Genomic DNA, 17,042 nt, shown 5'->3' on the forward strand with positions numbered 1-17,042 from the left:
ACCTTCCCGGTGTTCAGATCAAGGCTTCAGACGTGGAGCCCCATTTCCTGTTTGGACTTGGGCAGGATCTGAAAGCCAGTCCCCAGGGCTGACCACCTGCTGTAGATCATTTAAAGGGTTAACTGGGGTGACACCTCCCCTGGACCCAGTGGGAGGGTAAGGGGATGGGGGCAGGGGCGTGTCCTAGGTGGGGACAGGTGCTGGAAAGGTTTGCCCATGTGGAATGGCATCTGAGTAAATCTAGGAAGGCTTGTTGGAGGAGAAGGATGAGCCTGGTGCAGACCCATAAGAGAGAAGGATTTGGTTAGAAAGGATCTGACCTTGAACATTTTTAAAACATGTGTAGAAAAGGGCGTTGGTGGCTCTGTGGCCTGGAGTGGGAAGCTGGTTGGCATAGGGCAGGTTCCAGGCAGGGCTGTGACCTGGCTCCATCTCCCCGCCCTGGCCTTTTCCTCTCCTTTTCTCCTGACTTGCTGTTTGGTTGCTGGGTGTGGAATCATGTGGTATAGTTTGGCCCTTGTTTTGTTTTTTTCCCCTCCCCTTTTCTGTCCTCTCCTTCCTTTCTGGCTGAGGGAAGCCAAGGGGCTGGGGGTGGGGCAGAAAGCTCTCCTCTGGGTCTCTTAGCCCTTTCTTTTCCCAAAGCGGCTCCTGTCCCCAAATTCATTCCACCCCTTTCCTTCCTAGTCCTTCAGTCTCCACCACTCAGCTAATCTGACCAGACTGGTAGATGACACCCCTGGTGGCTGAGGGACTGGGAAGACAGAAAGTCTCTAGGCTTGTGGGGAAAGGCCTTTGTGAAGTCAGTGTCTTAGGGTGGGGGGAGCTTTGATTCTTTTTCAGTCTCTGCCCTTGCTTTCTTCTTGGCCTTTGGATCTTCCTTAGTTGAACTGTCAGTGCTTGTGGGCCCAGGTGGGCCTATTTTCAGCCAAGGACAGTCCCTCTTGGAGAATTTGACTTGCCACCCCTTGATCTGAAGGGGAGCCTTAATTTACTTTATAGAAGTCATCTTTCCCACCAGGATCTTTCTGCACCTACCCGCTGCTTTCCTCTGTTGCGTTGACCTGGGTAATTTATAGAACCTGGAGGGGGCAGGAGAGGAGAGGGGCACTCCTGGTGGGCAGAGGAAAAGTCCGTGAAATCTGCCTGATCTTCCAGGACCTCACAGTGTACCTACTGACAGAGGGTGGGGGCTGCCCCCACCTCCCACCTCTGATTTTAATGGCCACTCCTGGTGACATTTCCTGGGAGCACCCTGGCGTGAGCTACTAAGATAGTGAGTCTGCACATTCCCCAGTGGAGAGAGGGCAAGATGGAGAGGACCAGGGTGTACCCTCGTCAGCTTTGGATAATGGTGGAAAAGAACAGTATTCACTCTAACGCCAGGAGCCAGCTGTGGTGGTCTCTGGGAAGACAGATGGCAGCCCTATGTCGCCAAGACAGAACCTGACTGGGGAAGGGCAGCCTCATGGTTACAAGGAGGGGGCTGTGGAGTTGCAAGAAATAGATTCCGGTCTCAAACTTGCCACCTTCTGGTGAGTCAAGTAAACTCTTGGTGCCTCAGTTTTCTCATCTGTCAAATGGGGCTAGTGTTACAAGATTGATGTAAGGCCTGAAATGAGAATGCAGTTAAAGCACCTAGGCGTGGCTGCTGGTCACTGAATAGCAGTGATGGTGGAGGGAGGTTTTTGGTAACAGTGTCTGGTAGCTCTGGTCAGGAAGATGTCCCCTATCCTTGAAGAGCCTCTCATGTGATGGGGTTGGGCAGGGAGACTATGCAGAACTTAGAGCCTGAGTCTGGGAACGCCCCAGTACCGTGGGTGGCAAAATACATACAGCAGTAGGAGAGCTCCTGACGAAATAGGCCGGCCCTTTGCAGGCCTCCATTCTCTTGGCTGCTAGAGGTTTGAGAGCTAGGGCTGGGCTTGGGAGGCCTCTCAGTGCTCAAGCCAGGCTTGGGTCAGCTTGCAGCCCTCCCCAGCAGCCTGGGCTGGAGCTGCCCATGCCCTCTCGGGAAGGCAGGACCGCCCAGTGTCTCTGAAAGTGGAGATGGCTTTCATTCCCAGTTCTGTGACTTACTAGCAGGCAAGTTACTTAACCTGTTTCCTCCTTTCTACAAAGGCCACAATAATAATTATGGAATTATAAGATTAAATAAGACCGTGTCTGTAAAGGCCTTAGTATAGTTCCAGACCTAGAGCAAGCCTTCAAAGTGTGGGTGTTGTGGTTACTCTGAGGACCCTGCTTTGCGCGATGATGGTGGTGGGGTGGATGGTGCGAGACACTTCAACAGCCCCTGATACTCCTTTGTCAAGGGGTGCTCTTTGAGGTGAGGGATTTCACCAGAGGCTTCCAAATAACTGAAGAGGAAATTCTCAAAGCAAAATTTAACATAATACATGAGGAAACTCGTTATAACCGTCTCCCCTCAGTTAAGCCATACGTGGATCATCATGGGTCTGAAAATCCCAAGATGCTTCTCCACTATTTCCTTTCTGGTTTTTATCTCCAGTAGTACCCTTGGTGGGTACTTTGTGTGGAGGGGGTGTTATGTGTGGGTAAGAGAGTCCCTGCTATAAAGAACCCCCATCTTGGGCCCATCAGATTGATGGTTAGAGCCCTTGGGAAGCCTGAGTCTGGGCTTAATTTGGGTCGGGACTAGTTTGTCTTTTTCCATCCCAAAGAGTAAAGCTATTGGGCAGGCTGCTAACTGTGGCACCCTGAGAGGCTTTGTCGGCCCTGGTCAGACCTGTGCCATTGATTTTATGGAGGGCTTCCAGGAGGCCTGTGGCCCAGGACCACCGAGGTTTGAGACTATAGTCTTCTGCCTGACTCATCATGGTGGCCTGAGATCCCCTGGAGGGTGATGGGTTTGGGGGCACTCGGAGAGGCACCTGAGGGAAAATGGGGCCTGCTGGCTTAAGTTTGGGATGGTTTTTGAGGGTTTCCATTCATCTCTCAGCCTCCAGATAGCGTGTACATTCCTGTGCACGTGACCCGTCTCTCCACTGGTTTCCAGATGTGACTGCTCCTCAGGAAGCAGCTGAGGCCATAAGGGTCCTGGGTCCAACCCTCAGTTTCGGCTCCAGCTCCAACCCCAGACCTGTGGGGCTGCTGGGGAAGTCTGCTTTGGCTGTGTGTGTGTGGCGGGGGTGGCGGGGGGAGGGTGTGGCCATATTTAAAAGTCAGTCATTAGGATGCAGGAGGCTCCAACTCCCTTAGTTATGAGGTAGTTTTTATTTGGGGTTGCTTGAGCAGCCGTGGCTGGGGGGGAGGGGAGGGGTAGGAAGTGACTCCTCCATCAGACCGGGCGGCCCCTGGTTGGCACAGCAGCTTCGTCTTCCCTCTGCATCTTTCCCTGGGTGGGAACCCCATCTCTGCCCTAGTCTCCTCTCCCTGTAGCCAGCCAGGAATAGGCCTCCCTCAGCAGATCCTCCCCCCAGGCGACCCCGAGGGCTGTCCTCTCCTCTGATGGGGGCTGCCTGCTCCACTTGTTATTGCTGCTTCCCTGGTGCTGTGACGCTCTTGCCCATGCTAAATGACCAGTCTGGCCTTGTCCAGATGTTTCCCCTGCCCTTCCCACCCTGCACTGGGACAGATAATTAACACAATGACAGGAGTTGTCTGTGCTCTCTGGGAATCAGGATCTATTTTTTCCTTGTACGGGGCCAATCCTCTGCAAAATGGTATTGTCATGAAGAAGCTTTGCCCTTTGCCACAGCCAAGTAAAAAAAAAAAAAAAAAAAAGTCCACACTGTGGGTCCTTTATACACCTGGCAGTCCTGCCAGGGAAAGAGTCTAATGGCTTTGCTCTTACTGAGCTGGCCAAGAACCCCTTAGGTTATTTCTTCCCTCAGGAAGGATGGCAGCCAGTGAGGGGAGCTGAGCGTGGCAGGTCGGGCTGAGGCCTGGCTGTGGGGCTCGGCCCGGGCCTCTCCCTAGTGAGCCGTAAGCAAGCAGGGACTCAAGCCGGGACTCCGCAAGAACCAGAGGAGCTGCCCAGGGGAGGGGCTTTGTCACAGGCCACCTCGACCTTCAGCTGACCCAGGGGTTGGGGTAGGGGTTGGTGGGGGGGGGGTAGCACAGCCCTTGCTCATGGAATTCTAATGTCAGAGCTAGCAGAGAACTTAGCCCTGTGGGGACTGAGGCTGGAGAGGGCTGGGGCTCTGTGTGGTCTCTGTCAGGCCCTGGCAGCCCACAGAGCTGTAGGATTTAGGGTAAGGGAGAGATGGCATTTGGGGCCCTGTGTGCATCCCCGGGTTTCTGTGGAAGTGCCTGTGGGGTTTTAGAGAGAGGGACATTTCTGCTGGGATAGGGGAGAGGGCCTCGGGTCTTGTCTGTGGACCTGGAGGGGCAGTCTCATCCCAAGGCTTTTCTGGAGAGCCTGCGCAGAGGCCTACAGGGGCCACTGGGTGGGGCGGGGTGGGTTCAGAGGAGGGGAGGACGTGGATATCCCAGCCTGCATGCCTAGAAGGTGTGGCTTTGCTAGGAGGATGACCCCACATTTGGAGGAAGGGCTGTAGGCAAGTGCTGTATTTTCAGGCCTTGCCAGGGAGCGCTGGAGAGGCTCAGAACAGACAGAGCTACCGGGCTTAGCTGTGGTCAGGGGTGCCTCCTTGAGGAAGAGACATACACCACCCTGGCAGCATGTGGCACTCTGTCTTGGGGGGCTGTTATTGCCTCGTTAGCGAGGCATACCATCGATGAAGCCCTTTCTCTGTGCTGCCACTGTTCTAAGGACTTACCTTAGCTCACGGGAACCCCTTGAGGTATAGGTACTGTTACTGGGTTTAACAGATGGAGAAACAAAGGCACAGAGAGGTGAAGTGACTTTTCTAAAGGCACACAGTAGAAGGCAGAGTCAGGATTTGGACCTAGCACCCAAGCTTCAGATTCAGTGCTCTTCACCACCACTCTGTGCTGCCCAACCTCAGTTTCCCCCCATATCTTCCATGAGCTAGCTCTGCATAGGACCAGGCCTTGGCTGCTGCCCTCCTAAGGGTTTTGCTGTCCTCCCCAGAGCCCATCTCTGTGGTTAGCCCCACGGCTCTGTAAGCATGGCCGGCTTCTCCTGTGAGAGCCCTTGGCTGACTGGGGTAAGTGTGTTTGAGCTGCAGCCCCGAATCCCGTTGTGTCTGTCTCCCGGGGCGGGGGGTGTTGCAGGGTACTTGGGGAAGGAGGGTATCAGTGCCACCAGAGTGTGTCTCAGGAGCTGGGGGGAGGCCTGGGAAGCTCTGCCTTGGCCCTGGGCACCCCCCCCTCCGGGGGAGATTTGCTCCCATTGGCTTGTGCAGTAGAGCAGTGCTTGGGAGCATCAGCAGATACAAGACTTCCTGACCTTTCTCAAGAATCACATGCTTGTTTTACTGTGACAGAATGCTCTGAGCCATCTAGGGCCTAACAGCGATGCCGTATTTGGTTGTGTTTTTTTTTCCTTTCAATATCTAGGAGGCAATTAGGAGGCAACCACTGTGCCTAGGTCAGCGCTTTGGAGAAAACAAGAGAAAGAAATGTATAGCCCTTTCCCTAGAAGGGCAAAAATATGTTTGAGACAAGACTTATCCAGGAAGGGTAATTAACCTACAGAACAGCTTATACAAGTGTGAGAGAAGGAAAGGATAAGGAGAGAACTCAGCAGGGTTGGAGTGATCAGGGTGGGCATCCTGGGGGAAGCAGGTCCTGGATCGACAGCTGAAGCTGTGATGGAGGCTGGGAGAGGTTCAGAGAGGGAGACTGCCTCCGGAAGGGGAAGTGAGTGTTTCGGGGCTGGGCCAGGAGAGGGAGTGGAGGGGAGCCAATCTTCCTTTCCCCTATGCCTCTCTCAGCAAAACAGCCTGACTTGAACTTTTTTTTTTTTTTTGAGTAGTTCACCTGGTTCAGCTTCCTAAGGTACAGAAGATATGCAAGGAAGAATCTCCCTTGCCCTGACCTTGAGTCACCCAGCTCCTCTCTTCAGAGGGAACCAGTGTTGCCAGTTCTTGGGTATCCATCCAAAGTTGTTCTATGCATTTAACGTTGGTTTGCAGAAGTGCAGTGTTGTCTGCGCATAGGTTATACCTCTGATCAGCTTGACTTTCCCACACAGGAAGTTTGTTTATTGTTTGTCTCCGCCTGTTGTGTGTCTAAACCGAGACCCTGGCTGGGGGGCCAGGCACCACTTAGCTTTGTCCTCCGTGACCCAAGACTCTTGTTTTGGGTGAATCTGGGTTTCGGAGCAAACTGGGGAGGGGGTGCGATTAAGTAGAATTTCTTCCTACTCCCTACCCCCCATCTGACCAAGACCACCTGGGAGAGGTGATCTTGCTGGTTCTTTCCTTCTCCCTGGGCAGGGTCATCACTGGTTGGTCCTGGGCTCCCGTGCTCCCGTGGGGCTGATGACAGCTTATAAAAGGCCCTTGATAGACAGTGAACCCAAATCTGTATGTGTGGTTCGGCCTATTTTTCAGAGTGCTTTCCTGGCATCACCTCATTTCATTCTTCCCTGAGGGCAGACAAGGTGACCCCCATTTTTTACAGATGTGGAGACTGGGGTCTCAGGAGGTGAAATGACTTGTCCAAGATCACATGACTTATGTGACCAGCTCCTGCAGCCAGATTTCTGACTCCCAAGCGCCGTGCTTTTTCCCCTACTTCGTGCTTTTGGCTGTTACATATTTTCTGCTGCTATCAGGGTGGTTAGACTTGTCTCTAGGCATTTTAATAGCTTTATCTCTGCCAAGTGAGTATGGTCACCGGCCAGTCTGGGGCCAGCTGACAGCGACAGGCCTTCGGAGCCCACAGCAGGAGGGGGCAGGAGGGGGGCAGGAGGATTGGCTGAGGTGTTTGTGCCTAGGAGGGAGGGAAGCTGGACCTGGCTGGGTTCTGAGGTGAGTTGAGCAAGCCATGCTCACAGAGGCTGGGGTGGCTCATGAAGTGCTGGTTCTGGGCTCCGAGGATGCTCGAGTAGGTGATAAGAGGCATCTCCTGGCCTGATAAGAGGCAATACCCTGCCCGAGGACTGGGTCTGGCTTGCAGTTTTGCTGTAGATACCAAATCAAAGGGTGGGTTTGATTGTGTGTGTGGGGAACCAGAAGAAGATCGGCCTGAGGCCCCGCAGGCCTCCTGTCTGATAGCGCACTAGGAGGAAGGCTTGGGTGGGGGATTTGGAGAGGAGTGAAGGTGTCCGATGGAGGAGACTCTGGGGAGGGCGTTTTCCAGCTGTCCCCCCTGATCCCTGAGTACTCACAGTCTTCGTTGTCACTTCTCCCTGCCCCTCACTGGCTTGTCTTATCGCCCCACTTTTCCAGGGGTGAAATGGCGGCTTTAAACCCTCTTAGTAAGTCAGATCCATGAACTAGAACCTGGGTCTCTTGTCTTCCCGCTATGCCCTTAAAATAATTTTTTTTCAACTTATTTTTGGGACTAGCTGAGCCCTTGCCAATGCCATCTCCTTTATCCAGCAGGTATTGGAAAGTGTTCCATATATCAGGCCCTGCCCCTGGGTTTGGGGGAGAAAAGATGAGTGGCAGTCCCTGCTGTCGCTAAGGAGGGAGAGTGCAGGGCCGAGGTCGCTGCCGGAGGAAAGGGGCCCCTCCCACCTTCCCCATTGCTCCTGTCCTAGTTTAGGATTCTTTTTTTTTTTTTTTTTTTTAATTCCTGTTCTGGATTGTTATCATAACTGCTGCTGCCTTTTTATAAACCAGAATGCCAGTTTATTAATTTATGATGAGAAAATATTATACCTGCAGAGGCGTAAGGAATTGTTCAGGTCAGCCCAGCCAGGGGACCTGCCCTGGCTTGTGTCGGCTCATGCCTGTCACCCCTGCCTTACCTTGATGCTGTCCCTCTCCCTGCTGTCCCACGCTCTTCCTGCAGCACAGTGTCCATCAGGCCCTGTCCTTGTTTGTACCCTGTAGCGCTCTTCGGGGCCCAGAATAGTGTTTGAGGCCCTCTCCTACCTGCCCCAGGGCACCTTTCTGCCTGACTTTCCTTGTCAGCCCTGGCATCTGCATATTTTATTCCTTCCACCTGGAATGTCTTCCTAACCCAACTCCTTGCCTCTTCGCTCCCCATTGCTCAAGGCCCAGTATCAATGCCATGTCCTTCACGACCCCTTCCGAAATCATCTTACTACTTTAATTCGCTTATGCAGTTTGTGCATTTTTGCGGTGTCAGTTGCTTTCCTTGATTTGTGTGGCTATCTTATTTCCCCACCAAGATGCGAGCTTCTCAAGGACTCTCCCTTCTTATTCCTGGCACATACTTGGGAAATGTTTTGAGTGGAGGCCTAGTCGAGGCCTCCCATGGTTGGGTGGATTTCATGGGCGAGAGCCCTGTGCCTCTAAGAGGGATGGTGTTGGCATTGAGCGCCAGGCCCTGTGCTGGGGTGTGGCAATGAGTGGGCAGGACTGAACTCACCAGTCAGCACAAGGCTCAGAGACCAGGGCTCAGTCCTAGGACAAGGAGAAAAAGCCTGTGTCCTGGCCCAAGGCTACCCCCCGACCTCTGGGGTCTAATGGAAACTGCACTGTTAGTCCCAAGTGGGACCAGAAGGAGAGTGTCAATGAGTCAGTGCTCCCTAACATAACCATAATGTCCTTATCACACACAAAATCAACAGTTCCTTAATAATCCTCTAGTGTCCAGTCCACATGCGATTTCCCCTGATACCAGAACTCTCTCTTCATAGGTGGTTTGTTGAGGCAGCATCCAGACAGGGTGCCCATTCTGTGCCTGGATAGGCCTCCCAGGATGACAGTCTTTGTCTCAGACCCCTACCCCCTGGATGGAGGAGCTGGGTCACTTGTCCTTGAGGCTGTCTGACACTGTGGCCCAGGCTGAAGAGCTCCTTCTGCTGCTCCTCATCCGGGTTCTCCAGCCCCTGACCACTAGTTGCTGGGTCTGCAAGGCCGGGTCCCCACACCCTGCCTGCAGGCAAGATTCCTTCCGTGTGGGGCAGGGCGGGGGAAGCCGCTCCAGGGCCTCGCTGTCAGTGTCTCTGTCAGTGAGGCCAGGTGGAGCAGCGGGTCCTGTTGCCCCAACGCCGCCATTATGAAATTCGCCATCACCGTGGTTTTAGCATTCACGGATGAGCGCCGCCCTGGTCCCCAATTCTGCCTTTTCCTCCGTATCTCTCAGGAACCTGGCAGGAGGAAGAGCTTTCCCTCTCAACTCTTTGGTCACTCTGTGTAGGAATGGGCAGGATGGTGCCGTTCACTGAGGAATACCAGGAATGGCAGTTTTTTGCCATTAGTTTTCCATTAGTGATGACTTTCAAATTAAAAATCCACCCTGCCCCATGATGGTGTGCCTGATACTAGTTCTTTACACTGGAGGAGTTTCCTGCCAGAGCAGAGATCTCAGGGCCTCATGAGCCTGGGGACGGTGGGAAAAGGTAACTCGTCTCTGGGGCAGCAGGTATCTTGAGGGCAAATGATATGCTCTGTACAACGTTGCTTGAAATGGCTGATGGCTGGCCTGGAGTAGGAATACAGGGGCAGATAATGTGAAGGATAGATATTTTGGTGTTTCCTCCTGCAGTTTTCCCCAACATCTACTTTTAGGGTCGCATATCCTCTCCACTCCAGAGCCCCGCAGCCCCCCGTTTGTACTAACTCTCCAGATGGGGAGAGTGAGGCCAGGAAGGGAGAACTGGATCAATATATCTTTCTCTCCTTTGTGCTGGCTCCTCACTTTCCCTTCTGGAAAATTCTCCAGCCAGTACATCAGTCAGGCCTCTTAGCTTCATTTGCCTCGGGGGTTGGGGTCTGATGCCAGCAACTGTCAGCTTTGCAAGACCCCCCTCATCGCCAGCCTGTCAGTAGCCTGAGGTGAGACCTGTCTCTGGAGAGGCCCGGGTGGCATCCGTAGCCATCAGGGAGAAACTGCACCCCTGCTGGGTTATAGCTGTAGCAGGTGAGGATCAGGTGAGGAGCCACCCCCGGGATGTGAGAGATTGGGGTTTTGGGGTATGAGCAAAACACACTGCCTGCTCCCTAGCTAGCAGGTGCACTTGGCTGTTTTTGTTTTTCTGGAGTCACCTTCACTGGCATGCAGGGTATCTGAGGGTTAGGCTGAGCACTGTAGCGTGACGCTGGCGAGACTCAGGGCCTTGAGCCAGCTTCTGGCCCCTGGCCTGGCCCTCCCATGCCCCTGGGTAGGAAGTGGGGAGCGGTGCCTCTCCTCTGCTTTGAAATCTCAGCCTGGGTGCCATGCGGTGGGGCAGGAGGAGGAGACCTGCCTTTGTGCTGCCTTTGTTCCCTCCCTACTCTAGAGCAGATATTCTTAGCCCTTTTTGTGCCATGGGCCGCTTTGGTCTCTGGTTGAAGCCTGTAGGCCCCTTCTCGGAAGAAGATCTTCAGATGTGTAGGATTACAAAGTACACCAATGGTATTGAAGTTCATTTATCAATATATGAAAACATTTGCTACAGTAACATGTCCTTTATCCCTGTACTAAGTGATGCAGTCTGGTGGTTGTCTAATAACGTTAAAGTTCAGAGTACTGCTGAGTAGAAACCATATTCTGTGACTTCTGCCACAGCTGTAATAGGATATGAAGCCGTCTGGATTCTCTTAGTGACACACTTACAGGGACTTCTGCCGTACTGTCACTGTTGCAGAAACTCATAATTGGCCGAAATGCTAAATTTCAGTTAGAGGTTAGGAGAAATAAAGATGTAACTTGTCTTCCATCTAACACATACTCCTGCCCTAGAGAAATAAAGGGGTGACTTTGGATTCCTTGGTTGGGCAGGGACATGGGGTTTCTTGCCTGTGTGTGTGTGTGTGTGTGTGTTGTACTTGCAGAGAGGGGCAGTCTAGTGCACTGATGAAGGTCAGGGGCTCTGGAGTCAGGGAGCTTGAGTTCACATCCTGGCTTTCCTGCTTATTGATAAGTGTGTGACTTAACCCAGCCAACTTCTCTGTGCCCCTGTGTCTGCATGAGCAAAAATATGTGAGCTGACACTCGTGTGGCATTTCTCGTGTGCCGGGCCCCGTTCTCTGAGTGCAACACAGCCCACTTCGTCCTCATAGTGGTCCTGTGAGGAGAGTGGACACGTGTGACACCCCCCCCATTATAGATAGGGGCGGAAACAGAGGTACAGAGAGGTTAAGTGACCTGCCCAAGGTCATACAGGTGGTGGGGCTGGGGCTTAAACCAGGCAGCCTGGCTCCAGAGTCCATGCTGTAGCCACCCTCAAGGTCTGCCTCCCACACCCCCCTCACAGGGTTGTTACGAGGACTAGTAAGATACCCGGTGTGGTGAGTGCTTCGTATAGTGCCCAGCATATAATAAGCGATAAAGGAGAGATGTAGCTGTTAATGGTGATGAGATTCGGGGGCGCCTGGGTGGCTCCATTGGTTAAGCATCTGCCTTCGGCTCAGGTCATGATCCCAGGGTTCTGGGATCGAGCCCCGCATCGGGCTCCCTGCTCAGCAGGAGCCTGCTTCTCCCTCACCACCCGCGCCCCCCCCCCCGTTGTGTGCGCGTGCACATGCACGCGCACTCTCGCTGTCAAATAAATAAATAAAATCTTAAAAAAAAAAAAAGATTCGTGTCCTAGTGATGGGCTAGAGTGGGGTCAACACCCAACCTCCTTTCATCTACCTCCATTCACCAGGCTGGGCACTTCCCATATCTGGCCGGGTGCCTACTCTCTCAGGGAAGTGAATGAGACTCTTCACTCAGAGATGGGAGATGAGGCTGTCAGGATTAAAGAAGGCCCCCTTTTGGAACTGTCCCCTTTAAGCCTGACACTTGGGGCTCCTGCCCTCAGAGGGCTCCTGTTGGGGGTGGTAAGCTGGGAGCACCCTCTTTGCTTTTTGGGAGCTCCTGGTCTCATGGGTGAGACCCATGGGTTTGTAATGAGAGAAACGTTACACAGTTGTTGAGTTGTGAACAGGCATGGACAAATTCCTGGGTCAATTTCTAGATTAGTTTGTTAGCTCATTGAACAAATGTTTGAGGGTCTGCTGTTTTAAGTGCTGGGGATGCAGAGACGAGCAGAATACAGGTGCTGCCTGTACGGCAGGGGAAGGCAGATGGCACAGAGCCATGAATAGTCGTACATCGTGGTCCTGTGTGGGACGTGTGCGCACACGCACGCACAATGTCAAGTAGTGTTAAGTACGCTGAAGAAACAAAATAAGGCAAGGAACACTGGCAGCGGAGGCACTCAGGAAAGACTGAGGAGGTTCAGATGAACTGACGCCTGAGGGGAGTGAGTGAGTGAGATCCGGGCCTGTGTCTCAGGCAGAAGGAGAAGCTAGTGCGGTGGCTTTGGGGTGGAAACAAGCCTGACAAGTTCAGGGACATCAAGAAGTGGGATGAGTGACTCAGAGTCAGAGGAGCCAGGACTCAAAAGATGGGACCTTTCCACCATTCTGAGGAGCAGGGTGTGATGTTCCTGTTTGCTGGTGGAGCAGGGAAGCAGGGGATTGTCACGTCCATCAGGGAGATGGTGGTGGACTGGACTGTAGGGGGACAGGGGTGAAAGGGGGAGAATTCTGGATATAATTTGCACGTAAAGCCAACAGAGTTCACAGTTTAGATGCAGGGTGTGAGGGGAAAAAAGAGACAAAGATGGTTCCTGGGTTTGGGGACTGAAACAAATGATGTGTGGGGGCTCAGAAGGGGCGCCATTATTTGGATCATAGGCTGAATTTGGGACTGGTAAAAATTGGGGATGAGTCAGGTGTGCCCCGGCCTGTGTGTCACGGCCCCTACTGCCCCTGGTCTCTGATGGGAGCCACTCTGGTTCTGGCATATGTGAGTTTGACGTCGGCCCTAGGTCAGTTACGGTGTGTGGCAACTGTTAGCCCAGCTGCGGTGTTCCCTGAGAGACAGGTGGAGGTGGTGGGCAGAGGAATAACTCAGGCCGGAATCTTGGTAACAGGTGGGTCACCTAGCCCCCCACCCCTTCCATCCCGCCTTTGTCCTCTGCCCCCAGGGTATAGGGGGTTGTCTAGCAGGGGAAGAGGCTAAGGGCTGAGTCCTAAGTCCAAGCTGGGCCTGCTGAACTTTTGTCAGCCGCCTTGGGAGCTTGGGGGAGGTTTGGCTGATGAGCAGGTGGCCATTAAGGCTTCTCCATGGTTCTGCGCCCCCAGGAATTCTGGACTCTGATGGCCACTGGGGGAGGCTGGGCTGCCCTTAGACAGGGTTTTAATGGCCTGGGAACAGGACAAAACCCCAAGGTTCCCTCAGTGAACTTTCAGGGCTGCATCCTCCTGGGATTTTGTCAGCATCTGTGGTGTACATCTAGGCCTTTTCCAGCCTCCGTCCCCCCAGGGTGTCCAGAGGCCTGAGTGTTTGCATTCAGCCATATGAGAAATGCTACATCTTTTTTTTTTTTTTTTTTTTAAAGATTTTATTTATTTGTCAGAGAGAGAGAGAGGGAACACAAGCAGGGGGAGTGGCCGGCAGAGGGAGAAGCAGACTCCCAGCTGAGCAGGGAGCCAGATGCGGGACTAGATCCGAGGACCCTGGGATCATGACCTGACACTTAACCGACTGAGCCACACAGGCATCACGAGAAATGCTACATCTTAAAGGTTAAGGGCATGGGCTGGGAGTTAGGCATCTTCATGTTCAGGTTCCAGCTCTGTTGCTTACTCCCTGGGTGACTTGGGTAAGTGACAAACCTCTGTAGGTTAGTTTCCTCAAGCACAGAACGGGGATAATGGGCCTGGCCTCCTGGACTGTGTGGATAGTAAAGGGGTATAGAGCCTGGGATGCGAGCGTGCCGGAAGGCTAGCTCTGCCTGTTCTCTAGCCCCATCACGTGTCTTCCCCCGCCTCCCCCCCCCAGCCACGTGTGGTCTGCAGCAGGGCAGGCATCCCCTGGAAGCTGGGTGGAAATGGAGCCTCTTAGATGCCCATGGCCGCAGATCTGCATTTTAACCAGATCCAGTGACCCTTTTGCGCTTTGCAGTTTGGGAGACACTTCGGAAGAGCAGCCTCCAAAGCAGTGCATACCTCTTCAGGAGCAAGGGATTTTCTCTTACTCCTCCTTTCCTATTGGTGCCCCTCATGGCTTGACTGCCGACGTGCCTGGGACAAGTCCCATATAATAATCTTCTTTGTCAAACCCTTGTCTCCTGAGTGCGTGTTGCCTGGGCCTTGGAGCATTCATGTGCCCCACCTACCACGACTCTCACACCATCTGAGAGTAAATGGGAAGTGTTGGCTGTGTGCTGACCGGCGGCCCCAAGAGGATGGTTTCCCACTGGATGGCTGAGGCAACAGAGGTTTAGGGAAGTAACCTGGTAAGTGATGGGGCCAGGGTGTGCACTCAGGATGCAGAGCCCAGCTCTTAGTCACTGTGCTTTGCTGCCATGAGCATCGGGATGGGAGCTCCAAGCAAGGAATGGGCAGAGCAAGAGGGAAGCGAGAGGGAGTGCAGGCAGGGAGTCACGGAGGTCTTGTAACATCCCAAGATTTCCTGCCATGCACTGTTCATTTACTTTGTAGCTCTGTACCCTGGGGGATACTCAGTAAGCATCTGCGGGGAACCCAGTCCAGCTAGGGAGACCCCGGGCACCCAGAGAATGACAGTCCCAGGTAGCCATGGAGCAGAGTGCAGCCAGGTCTGGTTGTAGAGTGAGTCTGGTTCAGAGTGCGTGTGCCTGGTCAGGAGGAGGGATTGGGCCGGGCCAGGATGGTGCAGCTGTGAGATCTTCCTAGCGGAAGTGGGACTTGGGCTGGGCCGTAGGACCCTGCAGTCACGTTCCCCGTGGGAGCCCCAGTTTGTGGGGATGGGATGCCCAGTGCCTGTTTGCTCTGGAATCTGCTGCATGTGGGGCTCTGTAAAGAGAAAGTCTCCATTGCTTCACGGAGGGATCATCAGCCCACGCCGGCCATGTCTGTGGCTTTCTAGCCTCCAGTGGACTCCAGTGTGCTACAGTGCCTGACAGGTCCCGGATCTCTTAGGGGGCCATCTAGACAGGCGGGAGGAAGCAGGAGCAAGGGGTCGAGGAGAGGGTTGTAGCCTTTGTCTGGGAGCTGGTGGTTGTGGGGCCTTGCCATCCCAGCCTGTGTGGGTCACACTCCTGGGAGAAGGCCTGCTCTGGTTGAGTCCTAGGGCACCCGAGGTGCCTAGCAGGGTCCAGTTCAGTCCTGCCCTCGACTGGTAGGGAGTTAGATAGGTGACAGCGGCTGGGGTCCAGATGCCATTCTAAGCCTAACTCTGCTCTGGATAGGGGAGTCTCAGAAAATGGTAAGGAAAGTCTTTTCTCTTCACTCCGGCCTTCCTGAAAAGCAGGTCAGAGAGAGAGAGAGAGAGAGAGACAGACAGACCCAAATTCCCTGGGGAAGAGCAGGAGAAGCAGAGAAGCAGAGATGGCCTTATAGGGAAGTGGGTGGGGAAGGGCAGGGAGCAAGGATCCTCTGGGCAGAGGACCCGAGTGTCACCATGGGCTAATGATGCACCCTCCCTTCAGCTGAGGGGGTGGGAGGGAGAGGCCAGCAGCCTATTCTGTGGCTCAAGCAACTGAGGAGATAAGATAGGAGCAGGCGTTTTCTTTTGTCTCTTTTCCCTATTGTGACAGAAATGTATGCTCCTTATAAAAAATTCAAACTGGACAGAAATATTCTATGTAGGCAGTCATTGTTCCCTGCAGCTTCACCCCCCTTCCTCCCCGTCCCCCAGATAGCGACTGTTAATGCTGTGACGTGCGGAGTGAGCAGCTGGGACTGAGGGCCCCTGACCTTCATGCCCCAGCAAAGGATGTGTGTGCTTGCCCATTCCAGTTACCCAGAGCCTAGCGGGCTGGGGTGGAGTCCATACACTTCTCTTTTTCTCCACCTCCCAGGATCTTCCTGTGCTACATAGGGCCCAGTCTAGGTTTGGGGAAAGTGATTAGGGCTCAGCCTTTAAAGAGTTGAGTGTCAGGCCCAGGGTGGGCATTGGCTTGAGAAAGTAGGGGTGTGAGGATGTTGATGCAAGCTGGTTCATTTTTCTAGTAAATCTCCCCTCCTTCCTCCCGTTCCCCACCCCCCCATGTGACACATCCTCTCACCCATGCCTTCAATCTGTCTCTCTTAGCTCTCTCTCTTCTCCCTGCACTCCTCCCACCCTCCCCCCGCCCCTGCTTACTATGAGAGCACAGAGATGTGCACCCACACTTGGAGCACGGCCCTCCACCCTGCCTGGTTGTGCCGCAGCTGCCCAGTAGATGGTCTCTCAGGTCTAGGAGGGAAAACCAGCAGCCCTGGCTCACTCTGCTCGGGCCATGATGTGGGTCACCCAGGAGAGGCCAGGCGCATAGCCCATAATGGGCACACAAGGGTGCAGTCTTGATGGACGCTCCCAAATGGGTGCAACTGCATGTGCCCCTGGGAAGACTTTTTTTCATACAAAAGATCCCCCACTCCCAACCTGTTTATGCCTGGGAAGCTCAGGGAGCTGGTGCTGTGGGGTGGGCAGATCTCAGGGTTGGGCGGTGACCACCGTAGCACTGACTGAGGCATGTGGGGGGGTGGTGTAGCATGTGTGTGTGGGGTGTGTGTGTGTGTGTGTATGGTATAGTGTGCAGTGCTGGGGATGGTTGTGTGTGGGAGGGTGGGTAGTATGGGGTATATGTGGGTGCGGTGTGTGTATGTACTGAGGGACTTTGAGCCCTTCGGTGACCAATCTGACCATCTCCGCCAGGCCTTGTTCCACCTTCATTCTTTATTGGCTGGGTCTAGAATTCTAGGCCGGAAAACTTGTCCCTCACAATTTTGAAGGCATGACTCCATAGGGTACCCAATGTTGTGAGTGAGGATCCAATGTTATTCTAATTCCTGAACTTACAAACCTGTGCCCCCTATTTGGAAGCTTTTGGGGTCTCCTTCTTCTGCCTGGTATTCTGGAACCTCACAGTGAGACCTGTTGGCTGGGTCTTTCTTTGTCCCTTGTGCTGCATGCATGTGGCCCTTCTGGGCTGGTGCTCATGTCCTTCAGGTCAGGAAAACTTTCTTGTATTATTTTTTGCCCAGTTTCTTCCTCCTGGTGCTCTCTATTCCCTTCCCTCTCCCCTACCCCCTCTCCTTTTTTAAAATTAATAGAGGTTTTATTTATTTATT

The 17,042-nt window shown here is 53.6% G+C and overlaps 1 protein-coding gene across 3 annotated transcripts in view; it reads left to right on the top strand.

Annotated features, from left to right (window-relative positions):
* Nucleotides 1-17,042, top strand: part of RAB11FIP5 (RAB11 family interacting protein 5) — a 37,503-nt gene that overhangs the window by 1,417 nt on the left and 19,044 nt on the right. The gene's annotated exons all lie outside the window — the stretch shown is intronic.

Source organism: Halichoerus grypus, chromosome 10 (assembly GCF_964656455.1).
Source record: "Halichoerus grypus chromosome 10, mHalGry1.hap1.1, whole genome shotgun sequence".
NCBI classification, from domain to species: Eukaryota; Metazoa; Chordata; class Mammalia; order Carnivora; family Phocidae; genus Halichoerus; species Halichoerus grypus.